This window comes from Ceratosolen solmsi, unplaced genomic scaffold, assembly GCF_000503995.2.
Source record: "Ceratosolen solmsi marchali unplaced genomic scaffold, CerSol_1.0 scaffold57, whole genome shotgun sequence".
Taxonomy (NCBI): domain Eukaryota; kingdom Metazoa; phylum Arthropoda; class Insecta; order Hymenoptera; family Agaonidae; genus Ceratosolen; species Ceratosolen solmsi.
In genome coordinates this window covers 2,930,722-2,952,373 of record NW_011948427.1, presented here as the reverse complement: position 1 = coordinate 2,952,373, position 21,652 = coordinate 2,930,722, and positions in this window count along the sequence as shown.

The window sequence follows — 21,652 nt, the reverse complement described above, 5'->3', positions numbered from 1 at the left end:
ACATAACATCATTATTGTACTAGTTGTTTGCTAAAGTAAAAGTAAAAAGTACCTTAATACTTTAAAAATAAAAACAAAGTCTCAAAGAAATAGCGTAGATTTTTTTATTTAATATATAATATTAAATGTACTTTATATGAATGTTATAAATTTATTGTGTAAATGATAAGGTATATTAAACAATAAATGTGAGAAAAAAAAAAAATATATATATATATATATATATGTATGGAAATATTTTTAAACAATCAATATTATATGTATGTATAAAGATGTAATCTTAGTGAAATTTATATTTACATTTTTTTTACATTTTTCTTATGGCTCCTATTATAAAAATAATGTCTATCTTACAAAAATATTTTACATGAATTATTAAATATTAAAGGGCTTTTTATTTTAACAATTACCATAAAATCAATATACTCTGTTTAATGAAATTAAAAATGTATAATGCACTGGTTATGCTGACTAAAGATAAGATAATCGGCAAGTTATTAATAGTATTTATCACAAAAGTATATACGAAAATAATTATTTTATTTAAAAATTTCAATTTAACAATAATAACAAGTACAATTATATTAATGACTATTACTTATAAAATTTATCCAAATTATTATTAATAAATTTATTATTATATGTATTACTAATATGAAGACATTTAAGTATTCAAGAAAAACAAAAAAACATAACTTTTAATTTAATAAAATATGATATTAATTTATAAATGATTTTAGTCTTTATAAATTTTAACTTTTTAATAAAATTTCATATATAATATTCTTTATTGTATAAATCAAGCGATTAGATACTTCAATCTAATTATAAAATACTTGATTGGTATCTCGAATTGCACAATTTTTAACCAGAATGAATTTTAAATAAAAAAAAACAATAAATATAGACTTCTATTTATCATTTATCTATATTGAACAACAATGAATTTTCATCTTATAATTTACAATTTATTTTAATGAAAGTATACAATTATTTATATACATTACAATTTCATGTACGAAAATAGAAAATGACAATTCAATTTAATTACAATTATTTGTAAATAAAAATTATTTCTAATTGTAAAAGTTTTAGACGAATTAACGTTCACTTATGAATTTGCAAAATTTAACAAAAAGTTGATTTTCAATGAAGTCAATAATATACGTAAAATCTGCGTAATATATGTACATATAAATTCTATTGCTTGTGACATTATGGAATGCAATGCAGTTTTAAAAATATAAGTTTTATTAAATTTAAGAATAAAGTATTCTCCAATATATTCTATAATTATAATAGAATAATATTTAAAAATTTTAATATTATGGTATATCTTTCATTTTACTATCTGAAAATATATAGAATTTTTATTCTTTGTTTTTTAATTTAATATAATTATAATAAAAGATAGCAATGTGATTATCTAACTAGCGAGCCAATCATTTCTTTAAGCGTATAGAACTACGTAACTGTTACTCGGCATTTTAAGTATTGCTTGGCATAAATAAGTACTAGTCGTCATTAAAAAATATCCCTCCATTCAATCGGAATAATGCATTTTCCCTCTTTTCAATTATCTTCCACTTTGAAAATCACTGTACTTAAGACGTATTGACCGCATACACGTGCATCCTTTATTCACCCCTATACACCCACGCGCATATCTGTTCGCGCAAGAATTGTTCGCCACAATTAAGATCCCAAGAGTATGCGGACAAAAGTAGTTAGGCAGAGATCATCTCTTCGTCTCCCATTTGCTTTTCCCTAGTGTATCAGTATCGTAGAAATGTTACGTTGTTTATGTTACGAAAAATGTACAGAAGAAAAGGCGAGAAATGCCTACTAACGAACCCTCTGTGTTTTATTACGTGTCTCAAACATTTAGAGCCACGTCTGACCCGCGCAAAGTCGTCAATCCCCGTCAACGATTGACTACTTTTTCCTCGACTCATGGATATATGTGACTGAGTTTGTTATGTTCGTAAATGCAGTCTAGGAAAATTGCAAGCATAAGTGGTTCAACGAATTTGTCTTTGCATTATTCGTTTTTATTTTTATTTTCAATTTTTTCCTAATATATTTATGTGCTAACATTTTTTTTTTTTAGTAATTTTGTATCATTGACCAAATCTTTTCCAAACACTCCTAATAAAAATAACAATAAGAGGTCTATATACATATTGCATTCTCTTAATGTCTTCTTAGTCTAATAATTAAGCATTGGAATAATTTATTAAGAAATTCTGTTTTTATTATAGTAAAATACTCTGATATGAAAAGTACTATAAAAGTAACTATTAAATTTTTAAGTTTGTAAAATGTAATGTATTTTAAATATATTTTATAAAAAAAATATAAAATTCGATTTTTACATCGTTTTCGTGAAAACATTAAAATTATTTGACGTAAAAGAACATATTTTTCTAATATTAGTAAAAATTTTGTTTGTAAAAAAAGTAAATTTTAATAAATATTTAAAATGAATTCATGAATGTTTCACAAGTTGAAAGTGTTTTTCTCCATTATGTTAGTAAAATTAAGTATTGAACGGAAATATTGAAAAGCAAACTGCTTATTTATTAAATTATTTTTAATAAAATCGTTAATAATAACCATAATCAAGTTAAAAGCTGAATAAGGAAACACTATTCTCTCTAATTTTAATCAATATTATCCTTCGGGTATGTCATAAAGTATATATATATATATATAAATAAGTTGATTTAAAAGGCTTACATTATCTTGAATCACTAAATCTCCAAAAAATAACAATACTATAAATTTGCTAAGAAATTTAATAAATAAAATTTTTTATTATTACCTAATTTAAAACATAATTTTTTGTCCAAATTAAACATTATGTGTTTTGTTTTTAGTCCAACTATAAAAGGTGCGGATGTATTTTTAATAATTGATTTTCAAGTCTTTTTATGCAAAATTATAGAAATGCTTTAATAAAGTATTTATGGGAAGAAGCAATTTTTTCGTGTATCGTAAAATTCAGGAGGGCATATATACGAAGAACTCGTCGAAATAATCTTCCCGACATGCCAGAAGTAAGTTTTACTATTTCCAAGCGATGTTGTTTCAAAATAAAATAACTCTACTCCCGACGTAACCCTAAGAATAAAGATTCCCCCGAATGGTTGAGAATTCGAGCGAGCATTATTTATGTCCCTTACTAAAATGGAAGCTCGTTCCAGGATGAGCCGTTAAGTGCCTGCGAAAAGCACTATAAGCCATAATCTCGGTACTACGAGGAGCGAGCCGCAAGAAAATCTGCTGATGATAAATGCGCGCGCGCCCGTACGATATCCCAGTGCCACACAAAGCAAACTGAGCGAAAATGCAAGAATGCCGAAAGCGAAAGAAAGGAGCAGGAACGAGATCAGACGCGGACGGAGGAGAAAAAAGTTCAAGATCAATTTCTATGTACGCTCGCGACCTTGTTGGGAAGTCACGTCTCCGTGTTCTTTGTTCGTCGAAGAGGGCGGCACCCTCTTTCTCCTAGCAGTCATCGTCATCGTCGTCGTCGTCGTCGTCGTCGTCATTGCCATCGTCATCGTCATCGTCATCGCCGTCGTCATCGACATCGACATCGTCATCGACATCGTCATCGTCATTGCCGTCGTAGCCGTTGTCGTAGCCTTTGTCGTCGTTGTCGTCGCCGTCTCCGGGTGTAAGAAGCATTAGCCTTAATAATCGACCCCAGTTTGGTTAGGCGCGCATAATCAATACGGCAATGCCGCTTCGTGCTCGCAATGGCGATATGCGCTCGCGCGCACTGCAGACTCGTAGTGCCCGAATTCTTTTGCCCCCAAACATTGACGCCGCTTGAGGAGAAAGAAGATGTCGCTTCGTGGTATACGGGGGATATTTGCGAAGAGAATGCGCGGCCGTGACTGGCATAGCAACCTGCATTAGAGTAATTACACGATTCTTATTTTCGCTTATTTTTCATATTTACGAATTCGACGTTTTTTTCTATATAGGGGGATGCAGAAGTTTGTATATTGGCTTGGCGCGCGGCAATAATATAAGGCTCGATATATTTTAAGACTTTACGTTTGCTTGATTAAAATATAAATTAAAAGTTACGGAATGTGACCAGTACTCGGATAATTTATTTATACTCTACTCTTTTTTTTATATAAGAAAATAATACCATAAAAGTAGAAAATTATAAAATACTTTCATAGTCTTATGTACATATTGTGAATTAAATAGAACATTAAAGTATTTTCAAGTATATAATGGTAAAATTCTATCTCTAGCAAAATTAATTTAATATATTTTATATTAATAAATTTTGTATTTGTAAAGCTTCAACAATAAATGATAGCTTTATTAAAAGTATTATAAATTGAATCGGTAGATTATTTTAATGGCTATTAAATTTATATATATATATATATATATGTATGTATATGCGCGCGCGCATGTGTGTATATGTATTAAATTTATTTTTATGATATAGATGAAATAATGAGATAATTTATGTATGCTTATTTTAAATATTGACATATGTAATATAATTTAGAACAAGTTTTCAAAGTATGAATTTGGAAGATTCAGACTTTATATCAATATTTAATTAATTTAATGGTAAAACTTTAAATTGAAATAAAAATATAATAAAAATAACAGTAATGCTAATGATATAATAGGGAACTAAATTGACTTTTTCTTATCTGTCTTTAAGTTGATTATTTAAATGCTTTTTAAACAGTTACAATACTTTATGTAATTGATAATATCGTATAAGCTTGTGGTGAAAATTAATTTAAAAAAATCAATCTACTTAGAAAACTATCGAACATATTAGATTTAAAGAACAAAGTTCGAACTTTATTACAATGTAATTAATGTTAATACGATCATTTACACGATTACTTGTTTAAATATTACAAGTGTAATTTGTTTGATGTTCCTCTTTGAAGAAGTTACAAATCACAAACTATAATATACGACCAAATATTATTTAATATAAGAGATTAATAAAGACTTGTATTATTATTGTTATGAAGAACAAAATGTAGTGTGAAGTAATTTTCACTGAATTGTTCTAGATACTATATTTGCAGTATCTTGATCAAAATATATTTGCAAATAATGATAACGAAACAGCAGTTATACCTGAATCTTGTAGGCATTTTATATGAACTTAATAATCTTTTAATAAATTTAATAAATTTAATAAATTTTTATGTATTTTCATCTATACGTTTTTTTCGTTAATTCCTCATTTACTTCCATTGCGTATATATAGTCTTTGTGCTCGGAATATGCCTTGAATCGAAGCCTACACGTTTCTTCTTTCACCCTTGCATACTTCGATTTCTGGAGGCCAACGAAGGGAAGTGGAGTCGAAAATTTATCTAGTTAGAATTCTAAAAATGCCAAAGAAATTAATCCTCGTAGTACCTGAAAAAAGTCAGTAAAGTCTCTTCAAACTACAGGAATAACTCTCTTCAGGACGAGGCTCTTGTTCCCCCGCTGCAGCCGCTGCTGTTCACCAGTTCAAGGTTAGGGGCGATGTACCACACTATCGCTGCGCTGCAGAAATACATAGCGTTCCCTCCACTTTCCCCGCTATATCTTGCACTCACTCTCCCTCTCCTCTCTCACTGACTCGCACACTCTCACGCTCTCTCCTTACCTCGCTCTCCCCGCCCCGCCCTCGTCCACCTTGTTCTCCAGAACGCGCGCGCGCGCGCACACACACACACACACGCTCTCTCTCTCTCTCTCTCTCTCTCTCTCTCTCTCTCTCTCTCTCGGGGCGATCCGCTTAGACTTATGTGTATAAATAAGCTAGGAGAAGGACGAAGTTGAAATGGAGCTACGCGAGATGTGGCGTGAGCCTCGATGGAAAGTGTCTGGCAAGAATTACTGTCTTTCTCGGAAAACTGGAGGACGTAGGCGCGTGTGCTTTAGAAACACGAATGAAAAGATTCGTGTATTTATTGTGTGAGCTTCCTTTATATTCAAATTAACATTCTTTTTAAAGTTTCAGGAATAAAAAGTATTGGAGCATTTTCTTCTTTCCAATTTTGTCCTTAAAATTCAGTATTTGAATCTACTTTTTCGAAATCATTATAATAGTTTTGCTTATCGATCAGTTATAACAGCTGAAAATATTGGAATAAAAAATAAATAGTTAAATCTTTAATGTGAAACCTTGAAAAATGTAATCAATCTGATTAACTGCATAATTCATATATATTCATTGTATAATTTTATAATTTAATTTTAATTTTTATAATTTTATACGAAGTTTAAACGAAATAATTTTATGACACTAAAACTTGTTACTGAAAATTTTTTATATGTAAATCGATATTTATGACTTTAATAATGCAAATTTATATCTAAGAGTTGAATGATGCAAATTAATTTTGAAAAATTATTATAATGGCGCCACTCACAAGTATCATTTAATTTTCAATTTAATAGAATGAACATATTGCATATTTTTACAATTAATTTGTAATATAAATAGATAAAATAATATAGAGATTATTATTTTATCTAAATGTAAGAACAGAATACAATGTGATAAGAGAAGTGATGAATTCTTGAACTCATCATTTATAAGGTTAAGTGTAACATTAACAAGGGGATATGCCATTCTAATCTTTATGATGGAAATTAACTTAATTACTAACTAAGCGTTCATGGAAAATTAAATTAATTACTTTTATTTATGCAAAACAATGAATTAACCTGATGGAATGTAATTTTTAAAATATAGAATTTACAAAGTTTGAAATGTAGGTAGTTAAATTTCTAATCTTCGCTAACAGATATATCAAGGTAATTTTTAATGAAAAGTGTCATTGATAAATAGTTGATATTGCAGATTATTCCCTAATTTTGACAACTCAATTGTTATTCAACACCACTGTTTCGTAAATGACATTATACATTTAAATTATAAATTATTTATATATAATATTTATATATAATTTATATATAATTTAAATTATACATTTATACATGTACAATGCATTAATAATATATAAGTTTACTTATTATTGATATTGCGTCTTAGTAGACACTTCTTCAAAACTTGCGATCGATTATCGAATATTTACTATTTCTGAAAATAAACGTTAAAACACAAATTACATTAGTAGATCAATGAACAATTGGATAAAAACATTCAAAACGAAGAATTATGGTAATGAAAATGGAACAAGATGGTGAGTGGAGCGATGGGGGGGGGGCGAGCAAGAAACAAGTATAAAAAAGCAATAGAAATCGGAGTATCTTACATGATATTTCGTGAATCCGAGTAACCTTGCTACACAGCTGCAGTTAGTAAAAATATATATAGCATGCAGCAAAGTCTCTCTCTCGTGCAGCTGTCTCAGTCTCCCGAGGAAGAAGCTGGACTATTCACCTTAATGGAATAAATCGTTTAACACGTATGATCTAATGATTTCCATTAATATGGTATTTTCATTCGTTAAATTACAATTAATAAATAATATGACTTACAGTAATTCTCAATTATAATTTCATGAATGTGAATTAATTGAATATAATATTTATAAATATAGATAAATGTAGATGTACTACAAATAATTGAAATATATAACTGTATTACCGCATTATTTTTCAAAGATAAAATTGAAGTTATAGATAGAATTTAGTATAATAGCTAATATTTAATGTAATAAGACAGAAATTAAAATTTTAATTTACATAACAAAATTAATTATAATACATTTATGGAGAAATATTTATTTCATTTATTGACAAAATTGTCTAATTTTTATTGAAATATTTAACGATTGTTCATCTTATCAGCTAAATTATTTACCTCTTTCTTTTTCATTAGATTATATAATAAATACATATTAGTAATATAAATGAGTGTTAATATCTTAATAGAAAAAAATTTATTGCAAATTATAGTAAGCGAAACTATAAAAGAAGTCTTTATTTTTTATTTTTGATGAATTAAACAAATTATGAATTATATTGATTAGATTGATAATGAGACGTTTAGTATTTTTATATATATGAAACATTAGATTTTAGTGTGTTACTTAAAATCTAATGATAAACAAGTATTATTTATCCAATGTAGACCATATAATGAATTCGATAATGGACTTAATAAGTAAAAAAATATTAAGTTTTAAAGTTTCATATTTTAATTTAAATTTAATTTTCAATATTGAATTTAGTCCTTTTGAAATCTTTTTCAATTTTTTGGCATCGTGGCATATGATTGCATGGGAAAATTTAAGAACTTATAATCCACATAATTACAAAGATTGCATTGTAAATTTCAAAAAAAAAAAAAATCAATAAAGACGTTTACTATGGTAATAAAAAAAGTGAAAAAAGGGATTATACTTACAAAGCTTACGTACATAATGTTGCTGTGATGGGTCACAGTATACATGTAAGAAATAATTACATTTCAGAAATTGCTCATCATGTATATGCAATGCAACATACATGTATATTCATTTGAATAGGGTACAAAGACTTTTTCTTATAGAAAATCTATATCGATATACTATACAATATATAAAGATGTTAGATTTCGAAAGAAGAAACATCGTAAAAGCGCTTGACAAGCCTACGAATTGTAGAGGATAGAATCGTTGACCTCTACAGACTTGCCGTACAGTTACATCCTTGCATGTATGACTACTTATATACTTTCGGTTTATGGTAAGTCAATGACACCACATTATGGTTACATAAAGGAATACATTAACTGAACTCTCTTCTTCTTTTTCCCTGTTTCTTCTATTCCTTCATACTCGAGCTCTCAAAAGACAAAGAACTCATTTCATGTGAGACGCTAGACTCTTTATTCCCCACACGTTGCAAGGAATACTAAAGGGAAGAGCGAGAGAGCAATTTAGAATGAAAGATATTGATTGACACATTGCAATTACTTGGAACTAGCTAAAAGTTTATATACGTTCATTGTAATTTATATACATAAATATATAAATTAAATACATAATTAAATACATAATTAAAATACATAAATCGTCGTATCTCACAGATAAGCTAAGAATATACAAGATTTTGCTAGTACTATAGGTGATTACTTTCTTTTTGAAAAATTAATTAATATTAATATTTCACCGGCCGTTATTTAAGTTACTTTAATAAATAAATCACACTTTGTTTATAAATATTAGAATTTTTATAAGTATTTTTAATAAAGTAAATTATGTGAAATAAAAAATTTTTACTTTTTTATACTTTAGATTAACATATGAAAGGAAATTTTTAAAAACCAATATAATTTCACAAAATTAATCAAAATTTATAAAATGAATCGAACAATGATTAATATTAATTAAAATTTTATTTATTATAGTAGTTTTTCACATAATAAATTAGAAAATAAATAATTCGATTAAATTTATTAAGCTTATTAGATCAAAGTAATTAAATAAGAAAAAGTAAATGAAAAAAAAATAATAGAATAGTTTGTAGACTATTCTCTATTCTGCAATAGAAATTTATGATTTCGTATAACACTTTATGTAATTAAATGCTTTAATATTCTCATTATTATAATTTAATTTAATTGATTTCATAAATATGAATAGGATAGATTCACATTCAAAAAAAAAGAAATTTAGGTAGAAATAAAACAATAAGTAGAAGAATAAAAAAAAAATTGTAAGAAAGAAAAAAAACTGATTAACGTCTTTGTAGATTCGTAGTGGCGTCTGACGCATAACGACCGACACCACTTCAGTAACGAAGAATGTAATTGATCAGGCTAATTGTCTTTTACAAATGTAGGAAATTACTCGCATATAAAATAATTTATTACTACTATCTTTACTTTAACTATTTAATCCAGAAATTTTATTTCTAACGTGTTTAATAGAATAAATGATTTTTTATTCTAAGAAGCAACACACCTTTGGTGTGCATATCATGTAATTAAAAACATATATTCATACATATGTTCTCCCATTTCCATTTACTATTTGCTCGATTATTTCAAAATAAAAAGTTTCATTATAAATTAAATACTATCGAGTTAAGATTTTTTATAATTTTTTATTATAGACCCTCCATATATTAAAATAAAATTAAATAAAAATTTTCGTTACGTTTTACTTCTGAAAAGTAACTTTTTGAAATATATTAATATGGGAATAAACCTTAGCAAGACTATAGATCGACAGAATTTCTTTTTAATTGTCATGATTGAATACATTCAGTATGATGGTACAAAAATTTGAATAATTTTTTTTATTTTGCATAAGCGTTTGATTACACTGATTAAGAAATAATATTATATTAAATCTTAGTAAATACTGAAGGATCAAATATGTTTATTTGTAAAAATATTTACAAAATAATATGTTGGTATTTTTAAACAAAAAAAATGAAGAAAAAAATGCTATTGAAGGTCTTATTAAACTAATTTAAGGCAATGTGATAAAGTAATTCATTTCAATTTGAAAAATCGATTAATCCATGAATTTTTAAAATTTTCATGTTGAAAATAAAGTTTATGTAATATATTATAGCAATGATAATTTGAATCATTTTTAAATTTCAATTATTTTTATAAATGTTTATAAAGTATAAACAATTTTCAATAATTATTTCATGCATTTATTGTATACAATTTTACTTATTAAAATACATATAATTTAGTTATTCTATTATTAATTGAATCATTTCCTGTATTGTATACATATATATATTAGCATATAATTATTTTTATGATATATATTTATAATTAAGATAATATTTTAACTTATTTGCATATTAAAATATTTTTATAGTCTTTCATGCTATACTCTATGTTCAATTCAATACTCAAACATATGAATATTATTTTATTAAATGCTTTTTGTTGTTGCAACTATATAAAATTAATAGATTTCATATCATTGAAACAAACTGTACTTTTAATGGGTACTTATATAATAAATAAATATGATCTGTGATAGAAGAAGGACTTGTTTTTTAATGATATAATTTTTTTTTTGTACCTAAGATAGTTTCTTATATTTGCACATAAAAATAAGGGATTAAATTGTTTTGTTTTTCATAAATAGTTTGGTTAATTATGAAGAAAATACATTTACTAGTTTTTATTTATACATATAGATAAACTATGCTTGACAATTCCATACATAAAATTTTTTAACAATTATCATAAAAGTCATTTACTTGCTATATCGTATTCAACTAATTAATGATTTATAGAAGTTAATCTCACATAAATACAAATATTTATTACATTTTATGAAGAAATAAAGAGAGAGAGAGAGAGAGAGAGAGAGAGAGAGAGAGAAAGAAAGAGTGAATAAATTTAATTATAGATTGAATTCATTCGATTCTTGAATTTTTCATGTTATACATATTCAATTAACAACGTCTCTCTAAATTAATTGTGATAACAACACAAAAGTCCACCACCCGTTTATGTTCAAGCATTTACATTATGAATACGGACCTTGAAGGAGTTTGAGCTAAGTCTTGATTAGTGCCAGCACGAGGCAATCGTAGTCTTTTCTCCCCGAAGAGCCTTGGATAAAAATAAAACCTTGAATCGGTCGGCAGCAGCGGGACCTCCCCGGTGCACGTTTATATTTATCTGCGCAAGCGCGATTCCAAATCACAAGCGCTGAGCGCAAGAAAGAGAGACGGTCAAGGTGCGACGCACCAAAGTGCAGTCGGGTCAAGGCCGTGAGTTAACTCTCCTTCTCCTACCCCCATACATCCTCTAAAACTTGTTCTCTCACTCTCTCCATCTCCACCTACCTCTTTCTTTCTCTTCCTCTCCCTCTCTCTCACTCTCTCCCACCCTCCTTACCTCTTTCTATTCCGGAGTCATTCGCGTGCAGAGCTGCGCACCGCTCTTGTGCCCTCCTCTCGTTGCCACCAAGTGCATCGAACCCAATGACCGTTGACGCTGCAGCTGCAAGAGAGAGATAGTCAGAGAGAGAAAGGCAGAGAGAGAGAGAGAGAGAGAGAGAGAGAGAGAAGAAGAATTTGCTCACTCTTGCTTTGTCTCTCCATCTCTCTCCATATGTCTCTCTCTCTCTCTCTCTCTCTCTCTCTCTGCCTTTCTCTCTCTTTTGCCGCTTTCGCTACGCCAGCCTGCATTCCTCGTGATGCATTGGCCTTAGAAGCAGGAGGGAGTCAAGAGGAGTGTGAGGATGACGATGAAGAGGAGCATGTAGAGGAGGAAGAGGCAGAGCGAAAAACGAGGGAACGCCGAGAAAGGAGAGTAGAGAAGTGCAGTCGCAGATATCAACCAGGGAGAGATGTTGACCAAGATGCACTTTTTCGGGGGAATGGTGATGTACGTGTGCCGACAACGTAGCCGATGCATCGGGAGGGATATTCCTGTTTTTCTCCCTGAGCACTGAAATTGCCGACTTTGTTTTACTAGTGGACATTGTTTTGCTTTTAGGTTGGACGAAGTATGTGAATTGTCGTGCAATTATTAATTTGAGACTTTTCGTTAATATTTTTCAAGCTTATAAGAATTAAAGTAATGTTACGGATACGATACATTTTTACATCATTCAGCACGCTGGTTAAATGTTCAAGTACGTTATTCTGAATTAGCTTTATTATAAGAACTTTATGGTTTTATATTGTATTACATTTGACTATATATGCATTACATGTAGAGATGAATGAAAATGCATGGACATAAAAACACTTACAGAGTAAAGAACTCGAAGTTAAACAGTAATGAGGCTTTGTATGCTATACTTCAGCGTTATAAAAAATTGATGTGTATAAAATGTTCATTGAATAAGATAATTTGTTTATTATATGGAGAATTTTATGAAAAAATATTTCATTCTGTTTTGCAACTATGGTGGTTTTACGTAAATTTGTAAAAAAGTTAAAATTTATTTATGTTTTTTCTGATATTTAATTAGAATTAAGGATAAAATAATTCTGCAAATCAATTATAATCAAACTTTTCACTGAATTTTTAAAAAATTAAAGTATCAATAAATTAATATATATTGAATATTAATAAATTGTAAGATTTTATGAATAGGATATATTTTCGAATGCATCGTAGGTTATGTGGAACGCTTATTGTATGAAATCATACTTCAATTATAAATTATGTAATAATTTTGTAATATAGTATTGTGTAATATAGTACACATGGAAATTAAAGTTAATAAAATAAGCAGCGCGTGCGAGTTGAAATTGAAATTGAAAATTGATGTGATGGATATTTTTCGGAGCTGATTTTGTTTCATAATGCAATGAGAAATAAAGAAAAACTTAAAGAAGAATAATAAAATAAAAGGAAAGAGTAAAGAAATGAGAAGCTCAAGAGATGAACGAAAAAAAGGAAAGGAAAGGATGACGAAGAGAAAGTGAAGCAAGAGCAAACCGATAGTCGAGAGACAGACGTTGAAAAGGAACCTGGTGTAAGAAGAGTGACGGTGGCGGTGGTGGGGATGGGGTGTGAGGGGGTGAGGGTTAGTAGGGACAGAGAAATTGTGCTTTTGAGATTGGCAACGCACTAGAGTGCAATGCCTCCTTCTCTCTCTCTCTCTCTCTCTCTCTCTCTCTCTCTCTCTTCTCTGCATTCTTAGAGCGGTTATAAATATATGACGGGGGAGTGCGTGTATCGGCAACCAACGGATCATTAATAATATTTGCCGGCGCTCTCTCGTGATCGTCTGAGTTTTGCGATTGATTTTCAATTACGTACCGGACGCCCGATTATCGCCGCGCTTTTTCGTCAGACGGCAGCTGCGGACGCCGTTATTTCGCTACTATTGCTTCTTCATTCCCGCTGAGACAATCGAAGATTCTAGCATTTCAGTCGTTTATTACTATTCCCCGTTGTGGCTTTAAAGGGCCGAATATATAGTGCATCCTGCGAAAGAAAGGTAAACGACGAAAAAAAGGGGTGTATTTTTACTCGATGGACTATAACTTTTTATCACTTAATTATATCACGTTAAGGACAATTAACACTCTAATGTGTCTATTTTTTTTTTTTTTTTATAGTCAGCATTTCAATCGATAGAATCTATTGAATTGATTTATTTTCATTTTAAGCATACTAAAGCGTATGATGATTGACATTAGCAATTGCTTAACATTACAAATGCAGCCTGTGACGAAATATATGGCGAAGAAGCAGGGAGAGCAAAATCAAGCTAAAGCGCACCGGGGAGTCGGTCAGTGTAATTGTTATTAAGCGAACGATTAACGATTAAAGAAGAGCGAGAAAGCTTAAAATATGCATGACCGTAGAGATGCTAGCGAGAAACGCGGCTCGAGCAAATGCGGATAACAATTCTGAGCAAGCACTTTGGCTGCGCATTTGTCATTTATTCCGAGCCGGTTCGAAAGAAGGATGCATCAGGTTAACGCACCCGAGGCTCTTATTTAGCAGAAGCGATGCAGCGCAATGCCCGAGCTCGTTACGCTCGACAGATGAGCACTCGCGAAGCGCTCGTGTATACCCGGACGACGACTTGTGCATCGGTCAGTGGACTAGCGCATTATGAGTGACCCGGCGATTTGCTTTTGTTACGTACGAAAATGAAGGGGAGCATTTTTTTCACTGCAATTATCAATTTCAGTTACAGTTCCGCACCGGCTTCTGACTTATCATTGTGTCTCATCGGCTGGCACCTACTGGACCTTCTGTTCCTCGACATTGTTTTCATCGACCATTTTCTTATGCATCGAATTATTATTGCTTATAGTATCTTTATCAACACAATCTAATAAAATAAATGCTGTTTCTTAATGAATCATTGTCTTTTAAATATTAAAGAATGCACGTTTGTTTATTCGGGCCGACATTGATAAATGCCAACGTGTTCAGCATTATAGTTTTAAGGGGAAAAAACCTGTTTTGAGAATGGACTTGGATGACGAGATTTGGGATATGGATTTCAAATTCAGATAAAATTTGAGAAACCGTACTTGCCTCTGAAACAATATGCGTTACACAGTTATTTAAAACTAAACGTTTATTCTAAACATAAAAGACGTTCAATAGTACAACTTTTAAACAACAATACTTTTAAACAACAAAGAATATTTACGTTTGCCTTTTAAAAAATATGCGAAATTAATAACTATTCTAAGTTATAATTTTTTGCGTTATGCTTTTATTTTCTCAAATAATAATAATAATAATAATAATAATAATAATAATAATAATAATAATAATAATAATAATAACAGCAACAACAATAATAATAATGTTTAGTCAAGTTATTAAATGTATTTCATATTTTTCTAAACGTACATTTTACTGGATTTTCTGTTTTCTTTAATATTAGTTAAAAAACGAGAACTTAAAAAATGAAGTAATAAAAAAAATAAATTGCATACGTAACATAATATTGTTAGTTTATTACATTAAATTCTATATGATATAAATCGTTGTGAAATACTAAGATGAATAAATTTTAAAAATCATTAAAGTATTATAAGTGTCGTTGTATTGCGTAGAAAAGTGCCATGAGATTGTTATAATAAAAATGACAGATTTTGCACCATCTGTTATATATATATATATGCACGTAATATATCAGAGTTATATAAATTCGTGGTAGTCTTAATAATATATATATAATTTATAATACTTTAACTTCAATTATATTTATAATCATCTATATGTAATGTAATAATAAAATATGTTTGAAAATTTCAGTTTTTAAAGTGCCGATTGATTAGAGAGAATTTTTAAGTATATTTAATTAGCAATATTAACCGAATGAAGTTCATACAGATGTAGATAGTGTATCAAAAATTAATGTAAATGCTTTACTATTTTATATTATTGAGTGGCAAAGTCGTACATGTCCGACGCATGTTTTGTTTCATGATAAAATTGTATTCCAAAACTTCCATCAATATTCATGCACCCCAAAGAGTGTATAAAGTGCATTAGAAATGCGAAGGTTAACGGGCTGTCGCTTAGAATAGCCTAATAATATAAGCGTCGCAAGAAATTAGGAAGGAAGCATGACTTTGCCAAGGCGTCACTCGGCTTAAAGAAGAAATGCTTAGCGTCTCGTATGGTTCACGTCCGCACCACGAGACTCCGTTGCGAAAAAGTACAAAAAATGTTGGTTGGTAGGCCCTTCGCCCCGATGAAAATTATCCGACAGGGCCGGGCGCTTTCTCCTCCGGCCCAACGCCATCTGCATTACGCGCACAGACTTAAGTCCCCGGCGTGCATGTGCTTGATGCAGACGCGAAGTTCACTGTCCTCGGCCAAGGCCGGAGGGGCACCGCCCCACTGAACCAATTGTGCAGGTTTTGCCGCTGAGACTCGAGCTAGTTTTGGCACACCGGTCCCTTCGCTTCACGTTTGCAAAAAACATTGTTTTCGTTATTCCCCGGTGGATATGTTTTGTGGTAGATATGAATCCTTGTGGGTGGAGTGAGAAATTATGGGGATGTGAAACTTTTAGCAATTAGGTCTAGAGGGATTGGCTTGAAAGTGCATTTAGCTGCATTAAATTCAATACTGTTTAAGTGAATAAGTAGTATTTCACTAAGCCCGACAATCAAATACTTTTAATTAAGTTGTTTGAACGATAATTGGTATCAAGCGTCAAGTATGCATTAATATAAAAGTTCTTTCATATAAAGTACTTTCATATAAAAGCACATTTATTACAGACAATTATTGTGTGATGCTTATTTATTGCTGACCTATACAAATTGTGGCAAATTGTTTGAACGCTTGCTAAACTCTCCCTTTGCTAAAGTACTTGGTAAAAAATTCAAAAAAGTTCCCTAGGGTTCATCAGACTTTGAGATAAAGCTGAATAAAAATTTGATGAAATTGATAAAATATTCCGTATCATGAAAACAAACGTTCTTTGTTTTTTTAAAATATTTTTTAAATTATAACAGTAATTATATTAATTAAAAACTTAATTAGTGATTAAGCTTTTTTAAAAATCTTATTCTTGTCTTAATCTCCTTTTTGAAATATACAAAATGCATTTTTATATGGAGTAATATTTTCTTTATAAATGTTACAATTTTACTTTTTCATATTTGCACTTAGTAATATCAATATCAGTGTATATATTCAAAAACATTTGTTTCAATTTGCAACCAATATAAACTATATATATATATATATATATATATATATATATATATATATATATATTATAAAATTTATATGATACTCGTACAATATATTATACCTTTAAAAATACAATTATTTAAAAAAACATTTATTTTGTGCACTTTTTATTGAAACAAGTGTTAACAATACTCATATTGAATGTATTTACTTGAAATCGAAAAATCATAGGAACATGGACAATGCACTTTCGGCCAGATCTTCAACGGCTTTATTTTTGAATTGTGTATTTGCATTATGTATTCTGCAAATTTGCATTACCGTTTTATTTTTTTTTCGTGCGTTTCCGATTCGTATGCAATACCGATTTAATGATTTATTTCATGGTAATTTGGCTATCCGCACTATGAGGTTACCATCTTATAAATACAAAATCAATATATCTATGAGCCAAAAAAAGGGACAAGTGTAATGTGAGTAGTATAATAATAACCTTCGTATGTCACAAAGTAATAACAAATATATATATATATATATATATATATATATATATATATATATTATATGTTAGATATTAGATTTAAAATTATTATAATAATTAAATTTTGTATAATAACCGACGATTAATTGAAACTTGAATGCTAATTTATAAATCCGCTTACCACTAAGTTAGTCTATCTAATTTTGATTAGGCGCTCAAGTTAAATTGTTACAAAAAAATGCTTTGCGATGTTTTCATGCATTTTCTCATATAAAAAGCGTTACTATAATGTCTATTCCAATAATCATAATAAATTGAATAATTTTATTAAAAATTTTAACTATAAGATATATTTATATATTTATGAAATTGAAAAGATTCTTTGGGTTAAAGGTATTGAAAATCGTAAAGTCAAATATTCAACCATTTATATTGACCGTTTAATTGCAAGGCGTAACAAAGCAAGTGAAAGCCATGAAATAAGACTTTCGAGCCATCAAAACAGAACCAACGGAGAAGAGACGAGGCATAAGGCAAAAACAACAAAAACTTGAACGTACAATGAAAAAAAGTTAAAATGCAACTCAGCGTGGATCACTAGCACATCACGTCGTTAAAGAAACTTCGTGTATAAAACGCCAAAAGGAAATTCGAGCGTTTACGAGGTAATTTTATTGGTTCTCCCTAGCTTCATCGTTTTCGCACACATATAAAAGACAGGGGGTCATGTGTCGTGTATTTCATGGATGCTTCTTTACACAAATGTTCCCTCTTTACACAGAAAAATATAGGATACGTACGGTGAGAAATAAAATGAGAAGAAATACGTGCTTCTGCGCAATTGCTCAGCTTCCTGGTGGAAGGATCGAAGAGGAATGATCGTTTAATGCGTGAAACATTTTTTTTTTTTTTTTTTTTTTTTTTTTTTTTTTTTTTTGAGGAAAACTAAAGAAACTTCAAAAGTACAGTCATAAGGTTCACTTTATTATTTTACTTTCATTATAAATACTAATGTGTAAAAATAAACACATGGATAAAAACGAGGAATTAGTACTTTCATCATGAGTATTGTAATAATTCTGATTATCAAGGTTATTTAAGAGCCTTCTGTAATTATTAATTAAATTTCACTTGCTTAAAATTCAATTACATATTGTTATTTTTTGTTATAATGAAATTATTAATTAATATTGAAAAATTGCTTTTGCCATATGTTCATATTTTGAATAGTAGAGAATTATTTTGTCTATAGGTATTAATTTTTATGTTCTTAAAAATTCATTTTATCATTATTATTATTATAAAAAGAGTGCGTAGATTAGTATTTTGTATAATGTATTAGAGAATAAACCAATTCTGAATGATGTAGTTGTATAAATATTTCTTTTAGTGGCAATTTTAATATTTATATTACGTTAACTTTTTTTATGACTACGCACGATATTGTATATTCGTTAAATATCGTTGAATTATAAAATTGAAAATTTCTACTTCTTGATATGTAAATTAAATTATTTAGATGATATCAGAAATATTCTTTAAAGTTAATATAATTATAATCCATGAGAGCAACTAATAATGACTACTGGTCCTTGTACTAGTCAAAAATTTATTAATACCTATCCTTAAATTAGAAAATATTTTATTTGACTAACAGCACACATCGGCAAATTTTATATTAAGTAAATGTTATTTAAAATTACAAAAAATAGTGTTTAGTGAATTGATTTTAGCATTAAAAATGAAAAGCTCATAATAAAAATGACAGTATTGTAATTTTAAACAAAAAGAGATGATATAAAAGAAGAAATTTAAGAAAGAAATGTGTCGAGCAAAAATTGGTAAGGCGAATTCAGTCGCTGGAGTTATGAAAGAACTCGCGATACACAATCATAGAGATAGTGTGTGTGAGAGAGAGAGAGAGAGAGAGAGAGAGAGAGAGAGAGCGAAACGAACCCCGGGAAATGCGTTCGGGTTTGCTAACCCCCAGCTTTTGCAGACGTACGCGCCTCCGCGAGCTGGAGGGGATTGACCCAGACACCCCCTCCAGAGACCAGACGAGGTGGCTCACTCGCTCTTTTCTCTCCCTCGTTTGCTATGGCTTATAGCAGACGCATCTCGAGAGCGGGCCATAGTGAAAGAAAGAGAGAGAGAGAGAGAGAGAGCGAGGGAGGGAGAGAGTGAGAGAGAGAGCTATTGAGTGCGCCGGTTAAGGAGGGTAGGAAGGGAGCAGACGAGTGCGGCACAGAGAAAGTGAACGCGAGAGTGAAAGAGCAAATTAAATGAAAAGGATAGGAGATACGAGAGAGACGAGAGACGCGGGAGAGAGAGAGAGAGAGAGAGAGAGAGAGAGAGAAATATATTGAGTGAAGGGAGAGAGTGAGAAAGCGCGAGAGAAGGGAGAATGTGGGTTGGGGCGAGGGAGAGTTCGAGGGAGAAGGAAAGAATGACCCTGCTGAAAATATTTTTGCGACGAGACTCATTGGACTTGCTAGTAAAAGATTCTTCGTGCGGAATGAAAATTTGGGTTCGCATAGTTTTTTATGATTTTTCAAAGTACAAAGTTGTTTCTATAACGATAGGTATTTTTTTTATAAGTTCTATTCTCTTAACAAAACAATCGTTTTGTTTATCAATTAAAAATAATAAGCAATGTATGAAAGTACCTAAAACGATTTCAAATTGCAAGCATACAATGATTAATATATTAATCAGTTATGTATTCAATTATGTTGCGTAGAAGAGAGCATCGGTAAGCAAAATAGATTTTTTTAGTTCAATTAGTATTCAATGACAACATCGAATACAGAAATATAAGTAGCAGATGAAATATCAATTAAGTCTAACAGGACGGGAAAATAAAGTACGGACTGAAAACTTAAAGGACTAAGTATAACATAATTATAATAATCTGATAAGTTACATCCAAGTAATTAGAGAGTTGCAATGTTTATCAATAGATATCAATAGATTAATCCTGTTTATAATAGCGAAATTAAGGCAAGTGCTATATATCTTAAAAAAAATTTTAATTCACTTCGGCCTAAATCGGCATAATACAAGTCTCGGACGAACGTGCGGGCACTCAGCCACAGAGATGGATCCTGGATGGCAGTTTAATAAAGGCGTTGCACCACCCACGCAAGTTTGATTAGATGTCACGCCTTGCTGCGCCATTTGAGGCAGTCCGTCTCGATCGTATATCTTTTCTATTTGCTTGGAAGTCAAATTATAAAAATACCCGAGAAAGTGCCCAAACAAATGACGAAACTCGAACGCGATGATAACGTTGCTGAAAAATCCCCGCAGCACTGCTTTACTTAGATTTCCAGTAATTTCAAAATCAGTTACGAGCATTTAGAACCCGACCATCAGTTAATTTACATCATCGGCCCATAGAAATGCCAAACTCCTGGAAATCGAATCTACCGTATGCGGCGAGACCGTGTTGAGTAATCAGTCGAATGAAAAGTATGGAAAACAAAGTCCACGTTGCTGTGCGCATCATGAATGCTGCAAGGAATGTAAACAAGCAGCTTAAGTTGTGAGCTCACACGCCTACGCTTTCAAGAGGAGCGAGCATTCCTCAGGAAAATAGCGACGCAGCGCCGGTCAATAACGAGGCCGCGATCGTGAAAGCAGGGAACGGGGTTGCGGGTTGCGATCGCCGCGCTAACGAAACTGAAATGTTGGGCCGGTAATTGTCGGCGCCGGCACCCTTCACTTTTATGGGCCTTTGTCGGGATTCACGAGGCTTCAATGGGTTGGAAATTTGTTGAGTTAAGGATAATCCGGAGCTTTGATTCTAAAACATATGGGAAATCAAGTCACTTTTTCAGAGAAGTTTCATAGCGCATAAGGTCACTGTCATATGCATTTTAATAGAGAAAAAGACTCTATTAAACTACTCAGCCTACTTATAAGCTCAAAGGCCAATGCTTCAGGTGCATTGATTAGACTACTGAAGGAATTTAAAAATTTAAAAAAAAAAATAATTTTCACGGAAACGAACAGGGAAGTGGAGCGTTTGGTAAGGGGAATATTGTGCACAGGCGCGAGGTGGGAGCTGGGGAAAACTTTTAAGTCGATGAGGG